Raw genomic sequence first — 21,659 nt, 5'->3', positions numbered from 1 at the left:
TGAATACCACAAATGGCTTACAATGGTGTTCTTGTTGAGTATATTCTGACTGTAATAAACATAGTAAACATTTTATATAAAGACTTTGAAATTATTAATTATATGTTTAACCATTAAACAAGATTTTGTTGGGGAATTTATTTTAAGGTGTGTGAGTTTTGTTTATGCTGCATTTGTTTAACTCTATGAAGCTGTGTTTCTGTGCCTGTCTAAAACATCTGATGATCCTAATAAAGAGATAAATGGCCAATAACGAGGCAGGAGCATATGTTTCTCATAAAGTGAGAAAGAAGAACAAGGAGCAAGAGAAGAAGGAGAAGAGGACATCAGGGGCCAGCAACCCAGCCATCCAGCTGCTAGTCATGGAGTAAGAAGGAAAGAAAAATATATAGAAATAGAGAAAGATAAAAGCCCAGAGGTAAAAAGTAGTCAGGATAATTTAAGTTAACAAAGGTTGGCAAGAAAGAAGCCGAGCTAAGGCCACAAATTTATTCCTAAATTTAAATTTAAACCTCCCTGTGTGATTTATTTAAAAGCTCAGTGATGGATTGCCCCCCCCAAAAAAAAGCCAAAAGAGCAAAATATCACATAATAGGATTTAAAAAGTAATGGCTTCTGTTCAAATATGAAAAAGACAGAAAGAATTGAAAAAAGATGGTAATTAGTTTGGTACAGTAATTTTTATGGATTTTCTCCAAAAATTGTATTCTATGTCTTATACTGTTATTTAAATATATGTGTATATAATTAATTAAAAATGTTATAAACAATGAAACAATCCTAGTCAGTAAGACAATGATTACTTAAAATATTTGAAAGGAAAGCTATACCACTCTCAATTAAAAATCATTTTTTAATCTTCAAAATATTATTTTTATATTTGTCATATAGAAAACATTTATGGAAATTATTTTGCTTTATGTCAAAAGAGAAGTTAAATGTGTAGATGTAAATGAAAAAATATAATCATATGAAGACTTCATTTTTTTAAGTTAACTTGTAGACTTAAGGAAATAGCCACATGTTTAGAAACAGAGGGTGAAAGAACCTAGTAAGATATCTAAGCAAAACAGGTATAAGAATGTGGGAAGTAGGAAGAATTCTCTGAGATACTGGTTTTTGAGCCACAGAGTATTTAAAACTACAGTATTTTAAAACTGTTAAGAATAACCAAATTCACCAAAGAACAGAATATCTAAAAACAATGTCCAAAAGATCGATGTAGTCTATGTATTATAATAGGCCCTCATAAATCACTGGGAGAAAACTGTCCATTAGAAATAAACACTGAGGTATTTAACTCTGCAAGCCACTTGAGAACTTCATCTTTTATTCTATACACAAACTAAACCTCACATGATTGATATGATCAGTTCTGAAATATGTTAGCTGAAAAAATAAACGTTTCTACTAGACTATGTTAAAAATAACTTCAATAGACTACACTGTGATTTTAAGTTATCACAACTACATAATAAAATATTATATAATTACAATAATGTTTAAGCATATTATTGATATGAAATGCAGCTTCACATTTTAAAACTAAAATATGACTCTGGCTCTATTAAACACTATGCAGAGATCAGAGACAAATATCATTATCTGTAGATGGGAAACTTGCTGTGGGATTCCCCTGTGTATGCTGTGAATGCCATTGGTTAATAAAGAAGCTGCTTTGGGCCTATTGCAGCACAGAATAGGGCAAGGTGGGAGTTCCAAGCAGAGAGAGGAGGAAAGGGTAGGCGGAGCCAATGAGAACAATGAGAAGCCATTGTAGCCACCACGGGAGACAGACGCTGGACACTGGACGGAATGTTAATGGTAAGCCACAACCATATGGTGATGCACAGACTAATAGAAATGGGTTAATTTAAGATATAAGAGTTAGCTAGAAATATGCTAGAGTCATTGGCTAATCGGCATTGCAATCCATACAGTTTGGTTATTTCGGGTCTGGGCAGGTGGGAAACTAACAAGCAGTCTCTGCCTACAGGAACTTTTAGCTTCTTGAATATTTGAAGATTTGTATTTACATCAAATATAAAACTAGATATTATCCAGTTGGAGTCTTGATTATTACATAGTGTATCCAAAATAAATCTAGGCAAATTTTCTTTAATCTTTGTTAACTTTTACTCCTTTGCTCCCATTAACTCCCTAGTTGATAAAGATAAATTCCATATACTCATGAATAAATATAATCACTTTTGTAGCAGCCAGATTCATTATTATAAGCAGATGGAAGATGTTATCTACTTTTTAGAAGTTTTTGAGCAATAGTACTGAGGACTAAATTCCCCCCAAATGTCCATCCCCTAAAATATACAAATAACATTACATATTATACATGCTGGGAAGGTTATATTTATGTATTTAAGCATATATATGTGTATACATACATACACAAAAACAGTTGAAGAAAGAAATTAAAGAGGCCATGGATTAGAAAGAGTATTAGGGGAAAGGCATATGAGAAGATTCAAAGGGGGGGGGAAGTGTAACTGCATTTTAATATCATATAAACACTTAAAACATTCCCAACTACTAAACAGATTCTTGAAATTCTGACAGTAATATTAAACCCCTTCCATGCTGAGTTCTCTTTAAGTGATCAACAGTTTTAGAACAAACAATTTGTTAAGACTATGAAAGGGGTGAGTATAATTCTTAATCTCTCTGTGGACATGTTCTGAAGAGGAGAGGGGCAGATTGACAAGCAAGAACCATCTCTGTGGGAAATAAGCCAGGGCTTCCCAACCGATAGCAATGATGTACATTTGCCAATGAAGAAATCTAGGCAGTGATCTTTTTCCAATGATCACCTTTGGGAAATGCAGAGGCTGAGACACCCCATAGGAACCATCATTCAATGTGAGGAATTCTTCAGAAGGTGTGGGCTGATAGTTGCATTTTTTAAGTTTTGTCCATGTAGATGAATAAATCAGAGTGTCCAATTTGGAAGTTTCTGGTAGTTAAAAAGATAAAGTTTGTGTACCCTACCAGAATTACAGCTGAGGGTCTAAAATAAGCAAAAACTTGTGACTGAGCCAAAGATGTGGAGCCTTGCCTACCATGTACAAGGTCCTGGGCTGCATCTGTGCCTCCAGAACTGAAGAAAAAAAATCACCAATTCACCCTTTAAAATGCCTGTGTTGGACGCCATCCGGAAATGTGCTAGTACATACAAAACCACTGAGATGATACGGTTACACTTAACCATTGTTAATGGAAGAGGAGACAGGTAGAAGATAGATAGATGATGGATAGGTAGATGATAAGTAGGTAGGTAGGCAGGCAGACAGACAGAAAACAGCAGACAGAGCAATACTATTCTAGAGGAACAAGAGTAAAAATAAAAACAAATGCAACTACAGCTTTTCCTGAGGGAGCGATTGAGGGTCAGAGAAACAAAGCACCACAGCAGTATCACAAAACTCTTAAAACATTGTGGGTTACGAAATCCGCCGGTTTTCCAACACAGGCCACGCTCTTACTCCATCCCTCCACCTGGTCTGTGCTGCAGGTTCCTATTTGCGTCTTCGCTGTTACGCTATGCACAGACTTCATCAAGCAAGGAGAATGATTCCCTTCGCCTTTGACTTTGTCCCTTATCCTTGTCCTGTATCAGTCCTGAAATCATCCGTGTGGATGTTAGCAGACTGCTGTCTGGTGGGCTAATGTTCGTTGACTGAAAGCGTTCTCCCAGCTTGCCCCTCACTGAGGGCTCTCTCTGACTTCTGACCACAACATTTCACAGGACAGTACATTCTGTGGCCTTGCAAACACTTTTCAGATTTTCAGCTTGTTTTTTTTTTTTTTTTTTTTTTTTTCCAAATTTCATCTTCACTGATGTGGCCTCACCCAGAGAAAACAGAACACTGTCTTTTTTCACGAAATCTCTCTTACTGCATTCTCCTTTTAGCGATGCTTCATGATGCTGACAAGATGATCTTGAAAACGTCAAGAGTGATCGCAAGAATCCCTCTGAAAAATCCTTCCGTGTTCACTCTAATTCCTTCTGGATAAAGCCCTAGCATCTGTATTATGGTTTATAAGCCTCTTCACTAGACTGCACTACAGAGGGATACCGAGTGCGTAAGAGGACTTGAGTCAAACTTGGCTGTGGAGAGCTTCTCCAAAACTTGACAGGAAGGCAGGAAGCTGCTGGGGTAGGCTATGGGGGGGGGGGGGGGGGGACATGTTTATGTCTTAATTGAAGGTTATTATTCTCGTGTTCTAAATCATTTATGTTCCTCTCTGTTCTTCCTATCATTACTTTTGCTATCTCATCAATTTTATCCCTCTCTACCTACAGCCACCAGCAAGAGTTCCCCATATTTCTAAAAACCCTCATAGTCTAGAATACAGCTGGCCTTAGAGGATCCTATAGCTTTGAACATCTATCACATGACTAAAATGGTCATATCTGTCTTATTAAAAAAAACTGTCTACTAACTTGTTAAACTTGGTTTTGTGATCAAGTTTCCAGAATGACGTCTTTGGCTGAGACCTTAAAATAAACACATTGTTGGTAACAGCATCCACCTACACTCTGTCCTATCGTATGTGATAATTAGCTACAGTACTTCCTTTACCCAGATCTCAGATCTCAATTCAGTATTAATATGCCCTTTTGCTAACCTGAAAGAAGGTTTTTAATACATGTTCTGGTTAGTTTGGGGGGGTATTGATTGGTTTTTTAAAAAAATTTCTCTTGTCAACTTGACACCAGCTAAAATCATATTGGAAGAGAATATATCAATGAGGAATTGTCTCTATTAGTTTAACCTGTAGGCAAGTCTACAGGGGAATTTTCTTAATTAAGGCTTAGCATGGGAGAGGCAAGCCTACTATGGGTTTTGCCACTCCTGGGCAGATGGTGTGGGATAGTATTAGGAAGCAAGATGAGCAAGTGAGTAAACAGCGTTTCTCCATATTCTCTGTGTCAGTTCCTGTCTCCAGGTTCCTGTCTTGAATTCCGGCATGACATACATTCATGATGGAGTAGTAGTTTTAAGAAGAAATAAACCCTTTTTTCTCCAAGTTGCTTTGGCTATTTTATTTATCACAGAAATGGGAAAAAATACAGTGTAATTGTTACAAAAGCTATAAGAAGCCAGTAGATGGACAGGACAAGAGGCTCAGTGCTAATGTGTTTGGACACTAAGAAAAATCCTGAGGCTTCCTGGAACCACATCATATCTGGAACATTGAGCTAAGTGCTGGGCCTTGGGAACCACCAATCCTATATCTGGCAAAAATAGAGCCAGGATACTTCACTAGAAATTGAGTGCTTGTTTTAATTCACAAATATCCTGTAGTCTGGGCAAATCTGGTCAAGTCTGGATAAATAAAATGCAAATTTTATAAAAGGTAAGATTTGTAACCAATCTTCCCAAATTACTACAAAATGTAAAAAATCAACATTATAAAGTGTGCATTAAATCCAGACAGGACTTAATTGAAAAACTAATGTGGTTTGTTATTTGAAATGTGCTGAAGACAATTTCAAAATACATAAGATTCTTTAAATTAAACAAAACTGAAAGGAAATATCTGTGTCTTTCATGATTGTTAAGTTCTTTCACAGAATCAACTGGGAAAGCAAGACTACTTTCAAAAAGCTTTTGGCAGCAATAAGGTTTGCACATTCACTTAAAATTTGATAAACTTCAAATGTCAAGTTTGATAAACTCTTGTGTGAACCAGATAAGAAAGCTACACTCTCAGCATGTGGCCTCCCCATTATCAAAACTATTGCTAAAGCCCTTGTCGAGATCCATCGTCTCATGAATCAGCACACATTTCTATGATGGGCATGTTGGAAGTTGGTTTCTAGATGAACAAGTAAATAGTTCAAATTTATTTGTATATATATTTTAATTCAAGAAGTTAATATTCTACAGGGTATATTTAAATTAACCTACTTCCCTATGACAAACAAGAACAGAAACTCTTAAGTTCTAATTTCAAGGAAATTTCATTTTAATATAAATAAAGTTGTATTAATCCTGTACTAAATTAAAATACTCTATCCCACTATCATAAACCTTATTCCTTCTATTGGTAAGGTTTCAGGAAGTAAGATTTTTGTTTCTAAAGTACAAGTAAGTAAAGTTCTTTTTTTCTAGTATTTTAATAAATAATTGTGTCTTAGTGATGCTTTAACATAGAAAGGCTGATATAAACAATCTACTTTTATTTTCTGAAAAAGTAAATATTATACACTATAAAAGCTTGTACCTCATCTAACCACTGAAGCAAGTTCAAATCTGTGTATATACAGAGTCCACTAAATAATAATATGTGAAGAGAGGATAAAAAATGTTCATCTCTTTAATTTCAATCCATTTCTCCAGGCTTAAAAATAACTCTCTAAAACATGTACAACCACTATGAAAATCTTCCTGGGGAAGATATTTAGGCAAATGGGACTGCATATACCTCAAGATCCAACTGTAAGCACTCTTGGGCATATACCCAACAGAGATTTCATCTTATCACAGAGATACTTACTCAACTATGTTCATTTCTGCTGTATTCATAATAGCTAGACATTGGAAACAACCTAGATGTCTTTCAACAAAAGAATGAATGAAGAAAATGTGGTATATTTACACAATGGAGTATTATTTGGCCATTAAAAAAATGAAACACTTTGGTAAATGGATGAAACTGGGGTGGGGGGGGGAACAGACCGTCCTGTGTGAGGTATCTCAGACCCAGACAGACAAATATAGGATGAATTCACTTCTATGTGTATATTATCTGTGAAGTAATGATAACCAAGCTACAATTTGTAGAACCACAGAGGTTAGGTATAGAGTAAGAAATGAGGGAGGAGTGAGTAGATAGATCTCCCTAGGATAGGGAAGCAGAATAGATAGTTATGGCTGGAGAAGGAAGTAGGGATTGGAACAGAATGATGAAGTAAAGAGGGGAAGTAAGAGAGGAACAAAGGAATATGAAGAGAAACGGCTAAAATAAGGGCCATTTGAGTGGTCATCTGGAAACCAAATATAGTAGAAGACTCCTTAAATATATACATATATGAAGGTGATCTAAATTAAATATCCAAACGATGGGAAAGGTAGAGCTCCAACTGGACATCTCTTGTCACCAAATGAATCTTCTAGTACTGGGAATGGATTACATCTAATTGATGCTGTTGGTCAAAGGGGTCCCCATGGCTCTTGCCAAGACTATAGGTTACTCTCCACAACCTAACAGCCAGGCCACATTGCTGAAGACAACACATAAGTGAATCATTGAACATGGGGAAATTGAGTGGATGACCTACCTACAGCCTTTACCCTATGGGCTTGCACTTTTGATATAGGAAGGTACCCTGCAGGCCACCAAAGCAGAAACTTAAGTACCAACCCAGCCAGGTCTAAAATGCTCTTCTGCCTGCAAGATGTTCTTGTTCACTAGTGGCACAAAGCTAGTGGTAATAAACAACCAATATCTAATTTGATTTAAGGTCTACTCCTTGAGATGAAACCCCAACCTACAATGCTTGGGTGACAAGAAATGGAGACCAGATACTGTAAACGGAGACTGCATTGTTGTTTCCTGGCCACCCAGACCCAAGTAGTCACACAAAAGCTATATTAATTATGACACTGTTTGGCCAATGGCTCAGGCATCTCCCTAGCTAGCTCTTATATCTTAAATTAACCCATTTCTATTAATCTGTGTATTGTCATGAGACTGGCTTACCGGTAAATTTCTGGCATCCTTCTCTTTTGGCAGCTACATGGAATCTCCTGATTCCGCCTTTTTGCTCTCTGCATTCAGTTTAGTTTTCTCACCTACTTATATTATATCCTGCCATAGGCCAAAGCAGTTTCTTTATTAACCAATAGTAATAAAATATATACAATGCATACAGATGGGAATCCCACATCACGATACCTAGGGAAAACCTAAAACTACTGTTCTACTAAAGGAACATAGCAATAAAATGACTCCTAGACATTTTGCTATATTCATAGATCAGGGTCTTGTTAGTTATCATCATAGAAGTTTCCTTCTGCAGCAGGTTGGAATAAATACAGAGACCTACAGCCTGATAATACACAGAGAGTAAGAGATTTTGAAACACTCAGTCCTAAAAGTGATATCTCCATCAACCTCTTCCTTCAGGGTTCAGGGATCCCTGATGAGGAGGAGGCAGAAACTGTGTGAGATCCAGAAGATATCAAGAAAGCAGGGCATTGAAATCATCAGGATTGATGCACATATGCACTCATGGAGACTAAGGCAGCATTCACAAGGTCTGAACAGCTCTGTATCAGATGAACAGAGAAGTGGACACATTCCCCATTCCTAACCCAGAAGCTATGGTTAGCTGATACCCTCTTGCAAATGAAAATTTACTTTTCTCCAAGGTAGTCTCAAGGGGAAAACAAACAATTCTTAAGGGTAGGCTGCATGACCAAAAATAGATGCCCACAGAAAATAAACTCAACAGCATCTTTGGAGGGTCTTGTTAGGTTTTTAAATTTCATTGATTTTCTCTTTTTTAATATTTAATATCACATTTTGAGATACTCCAATGGTATTAATGTACATGAACATGCAAAAACATTAGAAGATTGTCTTCTTTATGAATATGTGTACTCATTTGGAATACATAAGACATTTTTAAGTGAAAAAGAAACCATTATATGTAGTTTATATTTTCAAAAACCAAAATATTATGAAAAATAAAAAATGAGTCAAAGATGAAATGAGTGAATGAATATTTGAAGTAACAATACACTACAGTTGAGATATTCTCATTTTAATATTTTTGTAACTTTCCAGATATTTCACATTCTGTGTTAATTGCAGATTCAAATGAATTGTAAGAAATAAAATGGATAGGTCCCATATACCCTTTATCTAATTTCAAGCCATGGTAATCATTTGAGAAACTATAGTACAATATCAAAACAGGTCAGTGCTATTAATTCAGGACATTTACAGGATTTCAAGGACCCTTCTTTTCATTGTTTAGAGGTATGCTCCTGCACCATCCCTTTGTAAGTCTTTACAGCCCTAATCTGCCCTTCTCTTCTATAATTTGTCTTTTCATATATGATTCACAGATGGAACTAGTCAGCCTGTAACCTGGGGGACTGGCTTTTATTCACTTTGCCTGATTCTCTGGAGATTCACAGGAACTGTTGTGTGTGTCACACCTTGAGTGGTTGTTTCTGAGTGTCTTATGGTATGGACACACAAGCGTTTCTTAAACCAGCTGTCTAACAAATGTCAGACACAGTTTTGCTGTTGAGGGATATCTGTATCATTTTCAGTTTGAGGCTGTTAAGAAACATTGCTGGGAATATGTAGAAGGTTTCTAACATTTTAGAAGCTAAGTGCTCAGAAGTACAACTACAAGATAATTCAGAAATTACATGCTTAGCCTTCTAAGAAAAAATTTACACTGATCATAATTTTTCTTACATATTGTTAGATTCTAGTTGCATTTTACAAAAGGATTCTCATGTCCTTAGTATTGGATAGAGATGGCATATGATTTTCTGGTTTGGGTCTCTGATTTATATGACACATGACTTGGATCATCCTTTCCGTTTTCCAGTTTTGAAAAATATTGCATGAAATGGTTTTTGATTCCCTTTCAAATGTTTGGTGGGGATTTCCAAGAAAACCACTGAAGTGCTGTACTACAGCTGACATTTCTGCTCTTTTGGCAAAAGAGTGTGATGCAAGCACAGCTCTGAGTTATTACACCAGCTACCGGACGTGGAGCCCTGTGCAAATTAACTAGCATCCCAATAGTTTCTTCATCTTTCAAGTGAGAGAAACAATACTGTAAATAACAAAATGTAGTTCAGGAAACAAAAATATATCAGCCATTTGAAGAGTGTGGGACATAGCTAACTATGACAATGCTAACTGTATTTCCCCAGTGATGCACAAGGGTGAAACTGGCAGCAACATGTGACAAACATGACTAGCCAGAACTGGCATAACATGGCACAGAACGGACATAACAGGGCACAGCTTTAAATATCGTAGAATGCATTGGTAACTTAAGTGAACCTAAGTAGACAGGCTTAGTTTTTTGTGGCATGTGCATATCTTTACTTTTTACAGGTTATAAATACTCATTCTAATTTATTTATTATTGAACTTTACAGTCATGACCCCAAATATACCACAGTGAATTGCCTTTCTGAGAAAATGGCCCAGCATAGGGGAATATTGAAAATCATTATTACTGTTGTACTCCAAAATGCACTTTATTTACCCTACAAACTAACTTGGAACCTCCCCCCTCCTTTCTCCCTCCCTCCCTTGTTTTCCCTTTTTCTCCTTCCTCCCCCTCTTCCCTTCCCGCCAAACACCACTGGAGAGAATGGAGTAGCAGCTATGTTACACTGCCATCATTGGACACCAAAGTAAAATGCATACGGCTACTAACTTCCAAGCCCCAGGCCACACCCAATGTGCACTTTCCCTTTTCAATTGCAGCCCAGTCTGCAAGGGTGGCTTTCAGGTTCAAATGCATTTCTAACTCCAACTTCCAGCTTTGGTTCATTCTTTAACAAAGCAAACTCTATTAAAACATGGAATAAATGTGCAGAAAGTTATTATCATCACAAAAAGGTGCCTCAAGTAGGAAAAAAATTTACAATATCCAGGATATAAAACGGATCCAGAAAGAACCAGAGAACTTTGGCTTTTCTAATTGGATATTTAGAGAGAAGGGCCACTTGGGACCAGTATAGCTAATTAATGGAACATTGGCAGATTATTAAATGGCTTTCACAGTTTGAGCTCAATTAATATAATCTTGAGCTAAATGTGGGATCCCCTTGATTTCAGCATACGCTCTCTTCATGGTTTCTACTCTGGCAGAGTAGACAGCAGAAGACAGATGGCAAGAGGAAGTGTCAGAGTAAAGGATGGAGGTTACTGGCGTTGATCATTATTACAGTTTATAACTGTGAACGTTAAATAGCAGTTGTGTAGTGGTTTCACTGCAGTAATGGAGAAACGGCTTAACTGTAGTGTTGATGGACTATGACAATGAGCTACAAGTATTTTAAATGGGTGTTTAAACATCAAATTTTGCTCTTAGATGGTACAACCAAAATCATTAGCAAAATTTTTATAATCAATCTTTCAAATTCTTCCTTTTTCCTAATAAAATATTGTATATTATAGAGTTGTTTTTCCTGTGACAAAGAGGATTAAATATGTTCATTTCATCTGTGATTTTAAGACACTGGGTGTGCAAAGAAGGTCACTTAACTTCATGGCAGCTGAACCCAGGCAAAGGATAGAGTGTTTTGCTGGGGTGTGTTCCTGAGAATGCTAGGGCATCAAGGACACTATGGCTTTTGATAACAACACTGTATGCTTGTAATCCAGCCTTTGGAGAAACACATAAATTTCCCTTAGCTTTAATTCGACTTCTTTAAAAATGTTTACTCAGTATTACATAGAATTGAAATAACAAAAGATATTGAGGTCCTTATTCCAATATTTTCATGAGACTATTGAGTAAAATTTAGTAAAAACTTTGTTCTGTGAGATCAAACCTCAGTGAGATTATTTTACTGAGTTAAGACACACAATGAAATAATGACAAAACTCTGTGGTGAATTTCATGTGAGATTTAAAAGTTATATAAAAATTCCTTCCTCTTTTGTGCTCTGTTAGAATGACATTCACACAAAGCAGTTTCATTGTTTAATACCATTCATTCTTGTTTCTTATAAGGCTAAGCTTCATTTTCCAATAGAGCATCTCAACTTTTAGCTTGGGTATATAGCCAAGAAAGACAATGCCAGGAGTCCAATATATGGCCCCGCTCCCCCAGGGACATCTACTCCCACATCACCTTTTAAATGTGATTATCAACATTTAAGGTAGTGAACATTGCTGAGAACAACCTGAAGTTCTATTTACATTGTCTCTAGAACCAGTCACAGACAGTTTCCTTTGGCCCCTAAGCTTCAAGGATTAAAAAAAAATCAGAACAACCACAATTCTATTTTTGGCGCTAAATCACATGTCTGAGTCAAACTTTAATGACATCTTGAGGTGGAGGGATAAAGATACACCAGAGAAAATAAATTTTAAGATATATTTAAAGCAGAAATTTAAAGGTTACTTGTAATAGAATCACGTTTGTTCTCCAATAATGTAAATGAACTAGAGTTGGAATTACTCAAGTAATTTTTGCAGCAAGGGAACATAACTTTTATTTCTAAAAGGAACATGACTGACTAACATCTGCCTCATCCAAGGATTAATCTCAAGGTATTTTTATATGAGGCTGTACTAATCTTTCCTACTAAATGGTTGTAAATATATTCTCCTATTCACAATATACATCAGTCATATTTTTTAAATCAGAGAAAACATAGATTTATAAATTGAAGGGAAGAAACTCCCAAGAGTGGGAGGGGCACCAAGACAGAATTACCAACTCCCATGTTTGACAGTTTCAATTCAATGTATAGGAATTCACTCAGATGAGAATAAATTTTTGTGACCCCTCCTTCTAGACCAAGACTGTCTGGAAGGGCACCATCTGTGCCCTCCACCAACTCAGGCTTGGAAGGGGCCAGCAGTTGCTGGGTGATTTGATTCCAGAAAAGGATTGGGCTACTGGGAGTTTAAACATGCTCCAGTTAGTATATGAACAACACAAATAGGAAATGGTATTTTTTCTTCTTTTGTTTTGGGGGAGTTCACAAGGGTGGGGAGTAGATCTGGGAGGACTGGGAAGGAATATGACTGGGGTACATTAGGTGAAATTTCCAAATAATTAGTAAAAACATTAAATTAATAAAAGAATACATTAATTTAAATTTTTTGACCAAAGAAATTATATTAAATATAAGTTCCAATAATAGATTGAATTTTATATGTTGTATTTTATCTAAAACATACACATGAAATGCACAAAGAACTGAACTACAAACTTAGAAATCAAAAATATTTGATTATTTACTTTGGTTTTACTTTAAAAACAAATATTAAAATGACTTTGGAAGCATATTTAATCTATAAAATCAAAACTTCCTTCATTCTTAATATCTACATTACTAAGATTCAGTGGATTTCAGCATAAACTGAAGTAAACAAATGTAGTTAATAAGTAAATGAAATGAGTAAAGTAACCAAAGAAAACATATCTGATATCAGCTGATATGATTGCACAACCAAGAAAGAGGATTATAAGACTTAGGAGCAACTATAATCATTTGTGTATTTTCTGATCTGCAACTTTCAACAAATAAAGGACAAACTACATGCTTGAAAAACTGTAAAATGTGCAAAATCTCATAATTTTTTCTAAGTGCATACCACATGGGCAGTCTGACTAATCTTAAATGCTATTTCTTATTTGAATCATTATTCTTCTGAATTTTTTTTGGCAGGGAGAGAAAGGGTTTATGACAGTTTACACCTGTGATCACACTCCATCCTGTAGGGAAAGGAAGAACAGAGAGAGAAGTGAGACCAGACACCTGGAAACAAGAACTCAAGCAGAAGCCATGGAGACACACAGCTTTTTGGCTTGCTCTTCCTAACTTGCTCAGACTGCTGCTTCCTACCCAGGGTTATCACTACCCACAATGGGCTGGTCTCTCCTCTATTTTCATGATAAAGCATTACTCACAAAAGTTTAACTCACAGTCATGGCATATACAGAAAATAATACCTTCACATATATTTTAAAAAATCTGATTTTTTTCAAAACGGGTTTTCTCTGGGTGTATTTCTAGGTGTCCTGGTACTTGCTCTGTAGACCAGGCTGGTCTTGAACTCACAGAGATTCACCAACCTCTACCTCCCAAGTATTGCTATTAAAAGTGTATGCCACCACTACCCAGCATAGTCTCAATTTTCAATGCATTTGCTGCGTAAAAACATATGATATAAACACAAACTCTAATTCCCATGTTAATGAAGATTTGTGTTGAAAGCAGAAGAACATATTAGCTATTTACATGCTTTTAATGAAGGCCCCTGGCTTCTGAATTTTGGTGAATTTTTATTAGTATATTTTTTATTATTTAAAATGTTTTTAAAGGATTGTAGGAGCCAAAGGAGTTGAGAAAAATCACAATAAAATGGTTCACAGAATCAACTAAGCAGAACTCATAGGGGTTCACAGATTCTGAAGCCACAGTCATGGAGACTCTATGACTGTGAACTTGGTCCTTTGCATACATGTCATGGTTATGTAGTGTGACATTTTTTGTGGGACTCCTAGCCGTGGAAGTTGGGGCTGTCTCTGATTCCTTTGACTGCTCTTGAGATCCTTTTCTTCCTACTGGATTGCCTTGTCAATCCTTGATATGAAGGTCTGCGCCTAGTCTTATTGTAACATGCTATGTATGATATAAACATGTCATACAGGTTTGGTTGATATCCCTGGGAGGTCTGTTCTTTTCTGAAGGGAAATGGAGAAGGTGTATATCTAGGGAGACAGAAGGTGGTAGTAGTGGGGGACTGGGATAAAAAGTTAGGTAAATAAAATAATAATTAAAATTATAATAAATTAATAACAAATAATAAAATAATAATAAAAAACAATTTTTTAAATATAAATATATTTTGTTCATTTCTTCCACTCCTCCAAGTTCCTCCAGATCCTCTCCTTCTCCCTACCCACCTAACTTTAAGTTCTTGCTCATAAAGCAAACCATAATCCAGTACAACAACAAAACACATAAAATCTAGAAAACAAAATACAACATATCCTAAAAGGAAAAAAAGAAAAATATAACCAAATAAAAACACACACATATGTGCACACACACATATGCACATGGATGCAAACTGTGGAATCCATTATTTTCAGGCAAACAATTCCTGATATTAAACACCAGTGAATTAACAGTCAGGTCTCCTTGCAGGTCAAGCAGCTCAGTGACAAAGGGCCTACCTTGCTGCAGGCAGGCTAATGAAGGAGGGGACCTCCCACCGGCCTGGGTGCACTCAATTCCAGGTCTTCGGCGCCCAAACAGGCTGAGCTGTGGGATTTTGTGGCCCCAAAGACGGGAGGATGGGGGGGGGGATTCTGGGTGCAAGCTGGGAAGGGACAGCCAAATGCAGAGATTTTTATAGTTTGTAGAGAGTGCCAATATTCTGCTCTCTCCCCCGTTCTGGTGGCATGGCCACCACCGCCTCTAGACTGCCCCAGGACTTGAGAAAGCAAAGGTGTGGTCTCACCTAAGCCACAGCTGTTACCGCTGCTGAGCTGCTGAGTGGGCAGAGCAATGAAGGAAGCATGGACACACAGCCTGGCCATGTTCCCCAGTTCTTGGCAGGACTGCCAAGAGGTGGAGAATGCAGGTAGTTGTCCTAACCAAGCAGACAGCTGCAGATGACAGCCTCAGGGAGCCACACACCTGAGAAAGCTAACGTAATATGTAAAGCTGCTTTAAAGCCTTTTAGTAAGATGACATCTCCTATTATATTTGGATTTGTTCAGATATTGGCCCTTCATAGACACAGGAACTAGCTCTAGCTGCTACCTTACAGGGAAAGACAGTTAAAGATGTTCTCTCCCAACAGAGAAATCAAGGCTATGACTCACTCACCAAATGAAGTTTCTGTGGTGAAGACAGACCAGACAGAGGCTTGCACAATTAATTTTATTTCCTAAGGTGCAAACTAGAAATCAAATTAAGGGAGGAGAGACTGGATTTGGTTCATCGGGTGCCTATTGACTACAAGTCATAGGTCCACAGCAACCAGAGCTCACTTTACTTATAGATGGGAAAAGTTTTTCTGATCTTCTGGATATCTGTGCAGATATTTCTGTTATGACTGCCAGTCAATGGCCCCCAAGTGGCCTAAAATGGGGACTATTACACAGTTACAATCTCAAGATCCTGAGCAAAGTAGCAATGAGCTTTACTGGAGAGATGGAGAGGGTCATGAAAGAACTTGTTGGCTATACACTGTTCCTCAATTATCTGTAAATCTGTGGGGCTGAGAGATTATTACCTGAATAGGGGTAAATTTATATCCCCTCCCACAGTTATTGCTACTCAGATGTTTCAGCAAGGGTTGTTACCTAATCAAGAGCTGGGCAAGGAGAATGAGGGAAGGGTTGATCCTATCATACCTAGCAAAAGGCCTCCCAGGGCAGGAATATAGTATTTCTAGAAGTCATTGAAAAGCCTGCACTCCATGCTGTCCCAATTATTTGAAAAAGTGGCAAGCCTCTATGGGTTGATCAATAGCTTTTAGCAGAGGAGAGGATGCAGAAATTCTCCTAATTCTGTGACTACAAGATTTTAGATAGGTAAGCGGAAGTACTAAAAATGGCATGGCTCTGCCTGTCTAAGTTCCTAGCCAGTCAAGCCTGTGGTCTCAAAGTGGCTGCAATGGCAGGCCCCTGGGAGCCTGTGCCACAGTTAAGCTTGCCAGCTGCTGCCACTGCTAGCCTGTGGTGGGACTACCGAACTGTGGAAAGCATGGTCTGCATCCCACTGAGGCACAGCAGGCAATAAGGGACCAGCGCCTCACGTCCCAGGTCTCCAGCAGGATGATCAAGTTGCAGAGAGTGGAGCACACCTCTGCTCCACCCCGCCAAGTGTCTGTGAAAATGTAAATGAGCAAATTGTTGCCTGTCAGCTACTGAGAGGTCTTGTAGCTTGGATTAGAAAGATAGCTTACAAACTTTTAATTATTTCAGAAGTTATCTGGGAGATATCCAGTGGCTATGCTCCCATTTACAATTATTTAAAGGAGGATTTTGAGCCACTAAGTGAAATTTGTAAGGGGAGCAATGACCCAAATCCACTAGATACCTTACAGATGCTGCTAGACAGGAACAGACACATGTAAAATATATAATACAGAAAGCAGGTACAGTATATTAATGATGATCAACTTTGGAAAGCATGTATATTTGCTACAGAACTTAATCACTTTATCTCAGATTGAGTTTGCTCAGTCATCACATGCTTTATGTCATCAAAATAGTAAAAGTTTAAGGAAACAATTTGTATTAACAAGCAAATTGCTTATCAGATTGTTAAACAATGTGATATACACCCACAATCTTTACCTGTACCTCATCAGGAAGTAAATCCTCAAGGCCTGTTTTCTAATTATTTATGGAAAGTGGATATTACTCATACTGCAGAGTTTGGCAAATTAAGATATGTGCATGTGACAATTGATACATATTCAGGTTTCTTAATGGCCTCCACATAGACTGGAGAAGTCACTAAGCATGTGATAACTTATTGCTTAAAGTGTTTTTCATATATAGGAATTTTTAAAATTATAAATACAGATAATGGACCCAGATATGTTAGTAAAGCATTTCAGCAATTTTGATTCCAATGGAATATTGAACATAAAATAGGCATTCCTTATAATCTCAAGGACAAAGAATTGTGGAGCATGTCCATGGCTCCTTGGAAACACAAATTCAAAAGATAAAAATGGGGGAAATATACCCTCAGTTGCCACATAATGCCTCAAATCATCATGCCCTTTTTATTCTAAACTTCTTGAATGTGGTTCCCATGAGCAATCTGCCACAGATAGATTTTGGCATGATGGCACCAGGGCTACCTTCATTAAAGCAAAATGGTAACACCCTTACACTGAAGTATGGAAAGGACCTAACCCAGTTTTAATATGGGGTTGAGGGTATGTCTGTATGTTCTCACAGGAGGACGGTGAAGCCTGCTGGCTTCTGGGGACATCTGGTCCAGTGTGCCAGCCTTGATGACATCATAGCTGCTGGCACCCCCACAGGGTCAGAGTGAGACAGCTGAGCTTGCATTCCTGACCCTCTAATGTCACCATGCTGCACTCTGAGGAGGGTTAAAAATACAAAATAAGGGTAAGTATTGATGATAAATCCATATTGTCCTCTTACTGTCCAAGATAAGAGAATAGTCTCTTATTAGACTTAGGTAAAGGGGCATAAGAGAAAGACAATGCCATAAAGAGACCTTCCGGTGATGCCATGGCTCAGTTCTCCTTCTTGTGGTATTTGACACTGATTAATTCTATATAAATTGATTAACATGCCAATCAATTACAAGTATTAAATTTGTTTCTATATCCTGAAATTTGAGTTTTCATGTGTTAAGAGAATGATCTTACACCTAAGAGAATCATCAAGATCAAAAATACTGATGACAACTTATGCTAGAGAGGATATGGGGTAAAGGGAAAAATTCTCCATTGCTGCCTGGGAGTGCAAACTGGTACAGTCCCTTTGGATATCAGTGTGGCAATTTCTCAGAAAATTAGGAAACAACCTACCTCAAGACTCAACAATACCACTTTTGGTTATATACCAAAGGATGCTCAGTTACACCACAACTATGCTCAACTATGTTAAGAGTAGCATTGTTTGTCATAGCCAGAACTTGAAAACAACCTAAATGTTCCTTGACTGAAGAATAGATAATGAAGATGTGGGACATTTACACAATGGAGTACTACACAGTGGGAAAAAATAATGACATCTTGAGATTTGCAGGCAAATGGGTGGATTTTGAAAATATTATATTGAGTGAGATAAACTAGACCCAGAAAGACAAATAACATATGTACTCACTCTTCAGTGGCTTTAAGACATGAAGCAAAGAAAACCAGCCTACAATTCACTATCCCAGAGAACCTAGACAACAATGAGGATCCTAAGAGAGACATACATAGATCTAATCTACATAGAAGTAGGAAAAGACAAGATCTCCTGAGTAAATTGGGGGCATGGGGATCATGGGAGGAAGGGGGGAGAAAGGAAGGGAAGTAGAAAAATATATAGCTCAATAAAATCAATTTTAAGAAAAGAAACATAAATTGACAATGATATCTAGAAGCTAACCTTTGAGGAAGTGATTAGAATTCAGGAATAATCACCAAGATAGAGCCCACATGTTTAAATAGCAGTACCACCAAGTAGGCAGAGAGTCAGATACACAAACAAACACATGCATATGTCCCTGTCTGTCTCACATAATATCTTTTGCTACCTCATGATTTACTGTGCAAGAAGGCTGACTAAACACCTCACATTGGACCAGAACTGTAAAGAAAAACTAGCGACTTTTCTTTTTAACAGAGTTTGTAGTATTGAGTTATTTGGAACAGAAAAAAGACTAATACACGTTGTGAAAAAGTCAATTAAGTGATTGTTTCCAAAATTTTTCTTCATAAATCAATCACTTCACTGCTATAGTCACAGATGCTGGGATGTGCTTCCATTATTCCCAAGAATTCTGCTTTCCAAAATCCTTACTTTGTTTAATTCTCCCATTGAATATGAGTAGAACTATAAACATTATAGGATATCATGTCATAATTAAGTTACTAATTAGTTTACTTTTGTATAAATCAAAACAGTCATCTATTGATTAGATTAGCTATAATCTGATGATTTCATATGAGCAAAATGCTTCCTAATTTGTTCCGAGGTGGAAAAAACATGAGGAAAAGAATTCCAGAAGCCCTAATCTGTAACTCAGTCCTACAACCAAAGCTACTGAGTTCATATGGAAATTAGATTTTGATTCTTATCCAAAGTCCCTAATTATAGAACCCTCCCAATCTAGGTTTGATTTATGATCTACAAAATGTGAGTGACTTCATGTTTGAAGCTGTTAAATAGGTAAAAATTTGTTTCAAGAAATAAAAAACAAAAACTTACAGGGAATTAAATGATATTTAATTACTTACATTAAATATTAACATTTTAAGGATAAATTACTAATATTACATTTAAAGTTGAAATGATTTCTTCAAGTTTTATGACATAGGTATATGGCATTTTCAGCAATAGTGTCTTACCCTCAAGTAATGACTGCCAACCAAGAGCAATGGCGATAGCTCACACTATTTGGAGTGATCTCACAGACACACCGTGAACAACTAGTACTAACATGGAAGTCTCCTCCCTGCTAACTAGTCTTCATAGTGTGGAAGGTGCTATGCAGACTGCTGAAAGAGAAAAGTTATCAATGATCCCACCCAGATGCAAATTCTGCAGATTACAATAAAAACTTTGCTGGCAAGATATTTTGAATGTTGCAATGGTGCTTTGGAATAATCAATGATCTGATTGGATTTAAGGCCCTTTCAACAGGAGGGACCCCATGCCTGGTGCTATGAACTTAACAAAGAACTCATAGCTGGAGAGGCCATTAACCCTAGAGGAAAACTTAATCATTTTGCTAAAATGATACTGTATCTCACTACATTCTACATACTCATCTTTATACCCGTATGTAGGTTCCCCATACTCCAGCTGATCACTGTAAACCTACACAAACAAGGGTATCAAAATTGGATTCAGAGGGATAAATATCACTAAGTTGGGAGGGGCCTGGCAGAAGAGGGTCCAGGAGAATTTGGGGGTGTGGATATGATCAAAATAAATACCTCTGTAAATTTTCAAAAAATAAATTTTAGAATTGTAAAATATTCAAATGGCATCATTGTTTACATGTGTAACTCAAATAACACCTATCCAATCTGGTTACATTTCACTGAGACTAAAAATATACTTTCATTAGTCAATGTTCACTTGTTTATCTTCAGAACTGAAGCTAGATAAAACAGTTCTGACACGTCAGTATGATTTAGTAAAAATATCGGTATAATAATAAAACCCTCAATCTGAAATTTTTAGAGAGTATTGACATGACTTGTTGACAAGTCTGGAAAGAAAATAAACGTAAGAGCACATCAGATATGGATTCAGCCATTCATATTTCTCACATCAGTGCATTCTTTTGGTAATCTCTTGTCAGTTTTCTAAGGCTTTTCTAAGTATTCCATGATAAAATTTCTCCCATTAAACTCTTTTCAGATCCTTACAGATACCTTGTTCTTTTCATATGTAAAGAACACATTCATATTAATGACCCAATCATTGAGACAAGTTCATCATCAAATAAATAAAGATAGAAGTAGTGTCGACATCGGGGGTGAAGAAGCATAGCAATGACTCTGTTTCCATCTACTCAAGTCCCATTTCTTTTTTGCCACATTATAAGGTAATCTAAAATAAGTTTACAAGCTCAGAGTCAATGGTCCCAACTTGGCATTTAACAACAAAACTTACTTTGTTAACCAGAACAACTCATCTCAAAAGTGACTCTTCAGTTAGGAAAAAAAAATAATTTCAATCTTGGCTGTATAGAAAAGAGTGGATCTTGATGCCATATGTCTTCTAGACCTGGCAGCTTTGATGAACAAAGTTAGCAGTGATTTTGCTTTGTCAAGTGCCATAAACTACCTTTAAACATGAATCCACTGGCCAATTCTACAGGATAAGGAATGTGTACCAAAAAAAAAAAAAAATAGCTAGGTTAGGCTACTTTTGAAACTCAGGCTATCGGGTACTAAAGGTGTTGCCATTGCAACACCTCTGCTACTTTGTTCTTTTTTTTTTTTTTTTTGGTTTTTCGAGACAGGGTTTCTCTGTAGCTTTGAAGCCTATCCTGGAACTAGCTCTTGTAGACCAGGCTGGTCTCGAACTCACAGAGATCCGCCTGCCTCTGCCTCCCGAGTGCTGGGATTAAAGGCGTGCGCCACCACCGCCCGGCTTACTTTGTTCTTATAACACCACTAAGACCACATCTCTTTCATGAATCAGTGACATTATATAAGCCCCAGTCATAACAAAAGACTTG

At 37.1% G+C, this 21,659-nt stretch overlaps 1 protein-coding gene across 1 annotated transcript in view; it reads right to left on the bottom strand.

The window, feature by feature from the left end:
• The window catches only part of Pclo (piccolo presynaptic cytomatrix protein), a 266,676-nt gene that overhangs the window by 204,748 nt on the left and 40,269 nt on the right, over window positions 1–21,659 (bottom strand).

This window comes from Arvicola amphibius, chromosome 18 (genome assembly GCF_903992535.2).
Source record: "Arvicola amphibius chromosome 18, mArvAmp1.2, whole genome shotgun sequence".
NCBI classification, from domain to species: domain Eukaryota; kingdom Metazoa; phylum Chordata; class Mammalia; order Rodentia; family Cricetidae; genus Arvicola; species Arvicola amphibius.
The sequence above is the reverse complement of the archived record's forward strand: the minus strand, read 5'-3'. Positions and strand labels throughout refer to the sequence as shown.